The sequence below is a fragment of the Uloborus diversus genome, chromosome 5, assembly GCF_026930045.1.
Source record: "Uloborus diversus isolate 005 chromosome 5, Udiv.v.3.1, whole genome shotgun sequence".
Classification (NCBI taxonomy): Eukaryota; Metazoa; Arthropoda; class Arachnida; order Araneae; family Uloboridae; genus Uloborus; species Uloborus diversus.
Window position 1 is genome coordinate 9,022,394 of NC_072735.1, and position 10,989 is coordinate 9,033,382.

A 10,989-nucleotide genomic window follows, 5' to 3' on the forward strand; every position below is an offset into this window, starting at 1 on the left:
TGCGGTTAAGCCCCGAAAGCAAAAATGGACGCAAATAAATATGTGTAAGTAAAACGACACAAAGTGTATAAAGTACAAATAAAGTATTAAAATAGAGTTAAAAACTCAGCAAACAGTTGTCAAATGCAAGCCCCTTCATCAGTGCAAAAAAGAAGAACGAAGAGCCCGAAAAGCCCTCCACATGTGTGTAGCTTAATTGGAATAAGAGCTTACGGGAGCTGAGATCCAGCACTTATTTTCAATGGTATGCAAATTTGAGCGTTTAAGGAAAGATTCAGGCTATTTACGCAGAAAAACAAGTTGTGTGGACTATAGGACTTCTGCACTTAGTAGGAACCAAGTTCTGGTTATAAAACACGTTTAGAAACTTTTTTGAGCAATCACGATTGCTTATTGCTTTCGTTTGACCGTTTTGATGAGCTATCATTTTATTTTCCCACCAGCACCCTCTGCAGCAGCACCGTCGACCGGCTCCTCACGATGCTGCTCCTATAGCGAAAGCCGTCTCCAGGTTGCGTCAATATCCTACACTTATACGCGTACATACACGCACGTACACACACACAAACACATACACACACATACATACACCTACACACACATACAGAAACACACACTCAAACATATATACACACACGCATACATAGACACCTACACATACACACACGCCAACACACAACTACCAATACACTCATGCCTGCACACAGACACAAACACACATGCCTACACACATACACATGCTCCCCTACACACAAACACACATACCCCACACACACACATAAACGCACACGCCTACACACACACACACACACTCGTGATTGCGAAAAACATAATTTGAATTCAAGATGTCGAAATTCAAATTATATATTTATTTATTTATTTATTTTTTTTTTTATTTTTTATTTTTTTTTTTTTTTTGTTGAATAAATCAGAATTACAATTAAGTTCTTCAGTAACTAATGCCATTCTAATAAAATTTTCAAAAATTCATACATTATTTTTAAATGTACAGAATCACATTGGCTTCCCGGTTCACTCAAATTTCTTGTTTCGAGATCATTGAAAACTTTGTATTCAGCACCTAAAAATTGTCCTAAGTAAAGATCTCCATGGACTAGAGCTGACGCTCTAGACAATGTCCTTAAGACACATAAATGTTCTTAAAGGTCTTCGTTCTGAATTGCGTTGGAAAGGTGGATATCGGCTGATACGCTGAATTCAGGATTGGAAGTGTGTTATCGTAGCACGATATACAATACGATTTTTAACAAATAAAGAAATATACGATCGCCACTTTTGGCTACTAAGGTTTAATTTTTTGGTAGCCATTTTCAATAAAATGGTCGCCCGTGGGCGACTGGCGACTGCTAATCTAGAGCTTTAACTAGAGCGAAACTCAAGTATACTCATACATTTGCATTCTCTTCGCAAGACCCCTCCCCCCCCCCCCTTTTTCCCCTTTAAATGAAAAGCTCATTTTGTATTTCTCGATTATTCGAAATTGATAACATCTTTTTGTTTTATTCGAACGTTGGGCGTTAAATATGTTGTTCTTCGCTACAAATTCAAGAAAATTCATCTGTAAAACTGCAACGATGCGGTCAAGAAATAGCAATTTCTTTCAACCAAAATTAAAATCTCGTCATTTCTTATGAAACTATTACTCATTATTCATTAAAGCTTCCAGAACGCAAATCTGCAAGATGCGTAAATACATTTTTTTTTCTTTTACATGAGAAATTTAGTTTTGCATCATAAACACACAACAATTAAAATAAATTTTTCGCGGCTAATCTCTTAAAAGCAAATTAATGTCACAAAACTTACCTAAAAAGAAATCAGCCCTAATGCATTGAAAACTCACCGGCAAGCAATTTCAGAGAAAAATCTTTGCTACCAGGGAATTCAAACATATGCTAAATGACGATAACAAAACACCTGCAAATTCGTAAGATTCCTGTCACTTTTATAGTTTTATCTTCAAGTGTTCTATCTCAGCAAGTTCTTATTCAAGAAAAGAAAATTTATCTATTCATATTTATGACGTGAGTATTAACTGAGTCAATTTTGATAAAAAGCAGTAACATCTCGAACGCTAAAATTTAAGAATATTTAAAATAGGGATTGCAATACCGGACCAAAAAATCAATACTTGTATTCGGTATTTTAAAAACGTGATACCGGAATACCGGTAGTTGAAATTTCTCAAAAATTGCTGGAAAACATTTTCTTTCGTAGCCACATTTCATAATTTTGTACAAAAACTGTATTATTTATGAAAACGTATTGTAAACAAATATAAAATGAAGGGACAAATTTCGTAATAAAAAAATAATAATAGAGAAACATAAGGCATCTATTGAATTGTCTCTAAATCGGGAACTCATTTTGTGCTCATCTTTCCTACAGTTGAAAATACACTTTCTGAATTCACTGTTAGCAATGCGGTATACGCTTCCTCTAATTGTTTAGAAATCCTTCATCTTCAAATAATTCAGTCACTTGCGTTTTTGTTTCTCTTTTTTTTTGGGGGGGGGGATCCATTTTTGTGGGTTTTTGTTTTTGTTTTTTTTTTTTTTGTATTGTGTGTTTATTATATATATACAGTCAGACCTCGATATAAGGTCACTCGCTTATAAGGTCACCCCGCTTATAAGGTCACTTTTCTAAAGCCCCGGCTCACTGAATAGGAATTCTATGTTGTGTCTTATCGGATATGTGGTCAGGTTGTAATATATTAATCGCTCATAAGGTCACTTCTGTCTGATTTCTTTAACTAGTTTCAGTGCTTAATAGATTCACTTCCAAGAAGTTTTCGCGATATACGATCCATAAAAAGTGAAAAGTCGTATTCCTATTACGTAGCATGTAGTGCACCAAGAGCAGTAGAAAGTGAGTATTACGACAGTGACGCTAAAATATGAAGCAGTAGTAATGAGGGCACTCAGCGTGTACATATCGCACTTTTTTACCATTCATGAGAAGCCGACGAAAATTTTCAGAAAACAATCAGAAACCATTGTGCTTAAACGAAAGAAAAATCCTATCAGTCCTGTATTCATGATAACTTTAAGTTAGGTAAGTTGCTCATTAGTTCTCTGCTTGGGCATGCAGTTTTACTCTAAATGAAAAATCTAAAAAATCTTTACAAAATGTCTTATTGCTTCCAAAAGTTTTAATTGGTTCAAATCTATTAAACTATTATAACCTAATTACTGATATTTTTGAATGTATTAAATTTTAAAAGTAATTAATGTATAACGTGTTTATTTATCAATAAATATACATGGATCGGTTATAAGGTCACCCCGCTTATAAGGTCAGTTTCGTGAAGCCCCGAGGGGTGACCTTATATCGAGGTCCGACTGTATATATATATATATATATATATATATATATATATATATATATATATATATATATATATATATATATATATATATATATATATATATATATATATATATATTGGATTTATAGCTAGTTGCAATTTTTTTTCAAAGAGACGATACTTTTCCAATGTAAATTTTTTTTCTCTTGAGCAAGAGAGGTTTGTGTTTGATTTTTATTATTAACCATTTGGTTTTGAAATTCACCATAAACATGACTAAATTTGATCTTGTTAGTTTGTCTTATTCGTTTTCGCGTTCTTTTCAAGTTTCTTCACAATTATAACTATGTAAGTATCTGAAAATATGTTTCAAATGATTATGCTTAACCTCTATGGAAGTTTTCAAGGCACTATATATAATTTCTAAATATTGTCTTGCCAATTATAAAGCGAGACATGAGAACAAACTAATACCGGTGACAGCAAATTACCATTTTTTTTACTAACAAGCCAAAACTCAGTACTGTTGAGAGAAAGCTTTAAGGAAAATATTATAAAAGTATTAGTGCAATTGATGGTTGGGATAATTATTCTTAGAACAAATACACTCAAAATCACACTACAAATTAACTTTCACAGAAGGGAAAGTGAGTGATCAGGGAATTTATAAAAAAAGAAATAAAAACATGGTGGACAAAAACGCACAAATATGCGATTCATCTCACCATTTAGTAATGAAAATATCATTTTGCAATCTTTCCGCTACTTTTGTTTAATGATAATTTATCAATTTGTGCTTTTGAAGCCAAATGTTTTACATCAATAGATTGATTTTAGTTCTGTATCATGAAAAAAGGTGATGGTGAGATGAATCGCATCATGATACTTGTACATTCTGTATCATGATGCGATTCATCTCACCATCTGGTAATGCAAATATCCCTTTGCAATCTTTCCGCTACTTTTGTTTACTAATAATTTTTATCAATTCGTGCTTTTGAGGCCAAATTTTTGCATCAATAGAGTGATTTTAGTTCTGTATCATGATAAAAGGTGATGGTGAGATGAATCGCATCTCGATACTTGTACATTCTGTATCATGATGTGATTCATCTCACCATTTAGTAATGCAAATATCATTTTGCAATCTTTCCGCTACATTTGTTTACTAATAATTTTTATCAATTCGTGCTTTTGAAGCCAAATTTTTGCATCAATAGAGTGATTTCAGTTCTGTATCATGATAAAAGGTGATGGTGAGATGAATCGCATCGCGATACTTGTACATTCTGTATCATGATGTGATTCATCTCACCATTTAGTAATGAAAATATCCGTTTGCAATCTTTCCGCTACTTTTGTTTAATGATAATTTATCAATTCGTGCTTTTGAAGCCAAATGTTTTACATCAATGAATTGATTTTAGTTCTGTTTCATGAAAAAAGGAATATATATTTAAAATATAAGTAGATTAACAATTTAATAAGTTAAATTGAAAATTCTTTTAACTGAAACTATTTACTATTTTTAGATAATACCGAAAATACCGGTATTTTGCGTCAACAAATACTATAATTACGAAATTGAAAAATTGCTTCGAATACCGGTATACCGGTATAGCAATCACTAATTTTAAACAACAATTTATGTCGTTTATTTGAATTGCATTAAAAAGTTAATTTGTCTGATGACCCATGGACATTAATACATGACTTGTTCATCTCTTAGTTACACAAGTTTTGTAGTCTGAAGGTAAAAAAAAAACTCCCCTAGATCAGTTTCACTTATTGTTCGAAAAAAATAATAATAATACAAGACTAACAAGTAATTGTACCCGACATACTTCAGAAATTTAATTTCGGAAAACAACGCATTCTTTTGTAGCAATTAAATTTCACTCATTCCGAGACCTCCTATCAGTTTACTCATTTATTAACTTTTTTTCATATCTCCAAAAAAAATTTCTATAACCGGTTCCTCCTATTTCAGTTTCCCAACTATGCTGCTTCCGTTTTTTCTGTCAGGAAACCAGATACACCAGAAATACGTCAATAGAAATTCTTGACTGATATTAAAAAAGTGACACCCGTGGAGGCGGGGCAGGGAGTGTAGAGCAGGGTGGAGGACAATAAAAAGCAGACGACACCCAGCGAGGAAATAGCCACTAATGAACGTGATGGATTACAAAATCAGATTCTGACATTTTAGCGGGAAATATGCTCGGGATGGGAGAATGTTCGACTTGGGGTTGGTGCTGCGTGGTGTCGTATTCTTCCGGTTCGACATATTGGATTCATTTATTTGCGTATTTCGGTAGCTGGAGATGTAATCGGCTTCCAAATGGACAGGGGTGAGGGAGGTAGGTCCGCATGTTTCGAAATTGGGGTCACGAAAATTAAAAGGCCGTAAAAGAAAAATACAGTCGGACCTCCATATATCGAAGTAGCAAATTGCCGTAAAACAATTCGATATATAGAAATTTCGATATATAGAAATTTCGATATATAGAAACGATCTTATTTTATCATAAAAAATCTCGTAAAACATTAAAATTAAAGCTAATTTTCGTGCATGAAACTCAATTTCTAATTTATACGAGCATTGTATTAAACGAAAGTTAATAACTGAAAAATTAACGTAAATTACATTTTTGTGCCTTCATAAATCTTCATTCTTCGGCAGTTCAGCTTGATTCGCAACATGAGGGGATTTTCGTTTTGACAATGTATAATCGAGAGAAAAGTAAAAAAAATCAATTTACTCAACTTGAATGATTTTTACTGAAGCTAAAAAAGACCAGGAATAACAATCAACAGACAAAAAGGATAATTTGAAACTGATTTTACAGTTTTATTGGTTACAACTTAGATTTGAAATAAACTTGAAGGAATTTAAGAACTCCAGAACAGAACAACGACCTATCTACACACCCCTCAAACCCAGATTTCTTATGAGTTTCTAAGCAACCTTTAGTAAACATAATATTCTCCCCTAACCTTCATTTTTCATGAGACAAACAGTCTAAAGTAAAAAAAAAAATCTACGAATCTCTCGAAAAAAATTTCGATATATAGAGATTTTTTCGATATATAGAAACAATTTCTCTATGTATAGAACATTGAAATTGGCTGGGATTTCGATATATAGAAAATTTCGATATGTGGAAGTTCGATATATGGAGGCTATTCTATCAGTACAAAGATTGGTAAATGCTAAGGATTTGTAAACATTGGGGGCTTAAGTCATAATAAACAATGTTTCCTTGCCGAATCTATAAACACTTGAATTAACCACGCCACAATGTTTGAATCTAAAAGATTTGAGTTCAGTTTACATCAAGAAAAGCAGTTGGTTGTAAACGTGTGAGGTAAAATCACCAGTAGCTGACACTGACTATTGGTACTTCGCTGTAAAATGAGTTCCGAAAGGGCACTTATTATTTCCGTGGAACGTTTTGGGGTTTCACAGGTTCTCATCTATTTCCCCGTGAAATCAAGTATATTTGCAAAAAGGTTTCCTGAACTTACTTGCAATAGAGTCTCGAAAATCCGAGTTTCAAAAGTCCGAGGTTCCGCTTAATTCGAGGTGTCATAAGTTTGATTTTTTTCCCTCGCTAGCAGAAATGATTTTTTTCCCCTCCGTTTCTTTCATGAAGCAAAATTACATTTTAGAACCACACATATATTTTCGTACATTCCCTTTAATCTTAAAAGAGAAAGGCAGCAAAAAAATTTAGTAACTATGAAATTCCAATGTATTACGATAGGTATTAGAGAAATGATATGATGTGCAGATTACATCAGGTCCTTCGCTGTACGTCTTTTAAGTAACAGACGTTCTTAATAACTGAAGATGATTTCTTTTATCTACAAATTAAAGGCTTTTACCAATTATAAAACTTCTTTAACTGCTTGCAGTAATGACGAACGATTTCAACGACTGTGTCGCCAGCCAGCACTCTTCAAAAGACGTGAAATTTTAACTTCACTAAAGCCAAAATAATTCAACGAAAGTAATCTAAATGAACTCGGGGGTTGAGAAATTGGATTTTTTAGTCGCACACACGTTTAGTAGACACCTCAGACCACGTTTGAAAATTGATTCATCGGTGATTAAAATGGAAATTTTTTCGTCCCCGCAATATTTCCTATATTTTGGACAAATAACTGAAATATATGTACGCCTTTCTGTCATCCAAATTTAGTGTAAAATTTTGTAAGTACTAAGAATTTTCCGGTATATCCGGTTATCGGATAGTCCGAGTTTTCAGTAATTCGAGGTGCAGTCAGCCCCAATTACATCGGATTTTCGAGACTCTACTGTACTTGCAATTCTGTCTTAGCTTTGGCCATGGTTGCATTATGCTTCAGGAGCTATCTTAATAAATCAGGAAGGTTCTAATTAATTACAGTAAACCTAACAACTTTTTCTTAAAGGTTCCCGAGACATTTCTGGCTTTAACCGGGGAAATTTCTTCCAAATTTTTCAGTAACTTTCAAGGACTCTTTGAGACAGGTTAGTGACTTTTAAATTAAAACGTTCTTGATTTTGGCAAGATATGTTACTCGCAGAAATTGGGCCCATCAGTTGCCCATTACTTTCCAGGAACGTTTCTGAATTGTTTTTATAGTGTTATAGAGAAAAAACTGAAAGGTGCATTGCAAATTTAAACATTATTGAGCAATCACGATTGCTTATTGTTCTCATTTGACTGTTTGGAATTCCTATGATTTTATTTTCCCACCGGCGCCACCCTCTGCAGTATCACCGTCGACCGGCTCACAGTGTGGCATAGTGGGCAAAAATCCACCGAACTCGCGGGTTTTGAGCTAGGATCTTCTATTATGGCTCAAAATGCGGCAAAATTCTTCGACTATTTCGTAGTGGTGCTACAATTTTGAATTTCTTAACCCCCTAAGCCCCGCAGAGCTCAGAATGGACCCAAGTCGCGATTTTGAAAACTAAAAAGTATGACCATATTTTTTCCCTGATATGTGGCTCAATGCTTAGTATAAATCGAGGAATTGGATGATAAAGCACAACTTTTGATCGCTGCCGGGTATTTAGAAATGCTTTTTTCCACCGTATAAGTCATTAAAAACATGATTTTTCAGGGTTTTCCGTTGAAAAAATGGGCTTTAACGGTCTTCACACATCTCCCGCTCAAGAACAAATATATATTTTAATTCTAATCTACAAGTTTTCAATCATTTTCCAAAGTTCAAAAGGTAAAAACCTCCCTAAACACCGAAAAATTGCTCAAAGTCCGAATTTCAGCTCGAGATCCTACCATTGTCCACGGGAATAAATCTGCAATAGCGGCAAACACCTCATTTTATATGTCTACATTTATGTGTATACATTTTGAGAACAAATCGTCTGCGTTCGAATTAAGACCTTTACATGTAGAATTTCCGAATGCTTTTGATGTTTTTAAGAAAATTTAATGTATTAAAGTAACAGTTGAGCAAATGTGTAGACGCAAAATTAGTGTGTTTGTCTGTTTCCTCGGAATAATCGTAATATTTGAATTTTAACTGGTATTTTCACTCTTTTTCGTAAGTGTTTTTGTTGGAATTCTAACTTAAAATGTAAAAACACATGTTAAAATTTTAATGTGTTTTAAACTAAACAATTAATGCTCAGATGAACCCTTTTAGCCCCAGTTTTGTTCTTAACAACATCATTTAAAGGTTATAATACAGCTAAATTTAAGGTAGGGATGAAAGGATTAATGAAATTATATGATTTTACTTCACTCTATTTAACCGTTTAACCGCCAAACTATTGACGGAAGATCAAATTTGAGTAACTTTTTGAAATTATGTCTATTTATGTCTAGTAAATACAGAAATAAAATAAAATTTCCAGAAAAAAATTTTTTACTATGTTTTTTAGTGTGTTCCATTTTTGGAACATTGGCGCTTTGCATGAATTTTTTTTTTCAGGGATTTTTTTTCAACTAAGAAGTTTTGAATGCGGTTTTTATATTAGCATACTTTATTACGGAAAAAATAATATTTTTAATTGCATTTATGTACATACCAGAATTCAGAAAATCCAATACAGAAATATCTAATGCCCATGATATGGAAGGAAGCATTGTTGGTGAAGTCGTTTGTCGCAATGGAAACATTTCTTAGTAGTATTTTTTTTGCACACCGCACAACGTCCTTGGGATGCAGATACAATATAATGTCCGTCAGACATTCTTGATTGTTTATGTAAATGACAACGAGGCCCTGGATGACTTTCCAATCGTACTTTTCTTCTTAGGAAGTGAGTTGTTATTTCTCTTCGGAACTCTAAATGCTTCATCTTGACTTCGTGTAACTCACAATGAAGTAACCAACTAGCTACAACTGAAATATTCAGAGCATTACTAAAAAGATTCCACCACCATTTTTTACTTCTCAAATGAGGTCTGTAGCTCCCTAAAAGTTTATCTAAGACGTTCACACCCCCCATTCCTTCATTGTATCTCTTGATAAGATGAGGTTGTGGCACATCTATCTTGCATTTCTGCGCATTTGAGTAACGTTTTACAGATGCAAGTGGCTCATGTGTATAACAATTAGATGCTACTGTAACCACTGCATTATCATTCCAGCTGCACATGTACACTGATCCATCAGATAGATAGTCAAAATTTCCACGATCTTCTTTAGAAAGGGCTTTTTTGGATTTCAGTGGACAATGGCCAGTTCGGTTTTCACGAATTGTTCCTGTTGCTCGTACACCTTTTTTTGATAGCTGAGAAATTAAGTCATATGATGTAAAAAAGTTATCAAAGTATACTTCATGCTTAGACGTGTCAGTCAAAACTGATAATAGATCATTTACAACTCTGGATCCTAATTGCACATCAGGGGATCCTTCTTTTTTGCCTGAATAAATCTCCATGGAATATGGGTATCCACTTGAAGAGCACAGCATCCAAATTTTGAAGCCGAATCTTATTGGTTTTCCTCTAATAAACATTTTACACGAATGTCGACCGTAGTAGGGAACCATAGATTCATCTATGCTCAATTTTTCATGAAATACACCAAATTGTTGAAGGTTTTTACACAATTCTTCGTAAATAGGGTATACTTTTCCAAGTTTGTCATTTTGTTTTAATTCATGGTTGTCCATCAAATGAAAGTTGTTTTTTATTTTTCGAAAACGATTTCGAGGCATAATTGTTGGTACAATTGGCACAGATGTATCTTCTGCACTGCTCCAATACATATCTTCAGAAGGAACGGAATGGTACCCACTCAATAGCAGCAAACCAAAAAATTGTAGGATTTCATCTCTGTCAACATCTATTGATTCTCCTTTTTGCAATGCATACAAGTTTGTCATATTTGCTAAGTGTTCAACATACTGCAAAGGTAAAATTTTAAAAAATAAATCAATTGGAGATAAATCCACCATATTCGGAAATGCGTGTCGAAGTGGTTCAATACTTTCTGACGAAATCAGTTTCTGAAAATTAGCTTTCTTCTCCCAAGTTAAATCCATTTTCATTCTTTTTCTACTTTTATTTCCTGATAATTCCAACTTTTTCTTTTTTTTCCGTTTTCATTCGCTTTTTACTTTTATTATCTAATGATTTCAGACTTTGTTCTTCCTCCGATTTTTTTGTTAAATTTTCACGAGAGTTGGCGAA

General features: G+C 33.6%; 1 protein-coding gene across 2 annotated transcripts in view; it reads right to left on the minus strand.

Moving 5' to 3' along the window:
• The window catches only part of LOC129221977 (uncharacterized), a 266,809-nt gene extending 264,849 nt beyond the window's left edge, over positions 1-1,960 (minus strand). Inside the window, exon 1 of one of the 2 annotated variants that reach the window (XM_054856385.1) lies at positions 1,828-1,960. The gene's annotated coding sequence lies outside the window, so the exon portion shown is untranslated. The remainder of the gene's footprint in view (positions 1-1,827) is intronic. The other variant, XM_054856386.1, reaches the window with a different exon arrangement.
• Positions 1,961-10,989: the final 9,029 nt, after the last annotated feature.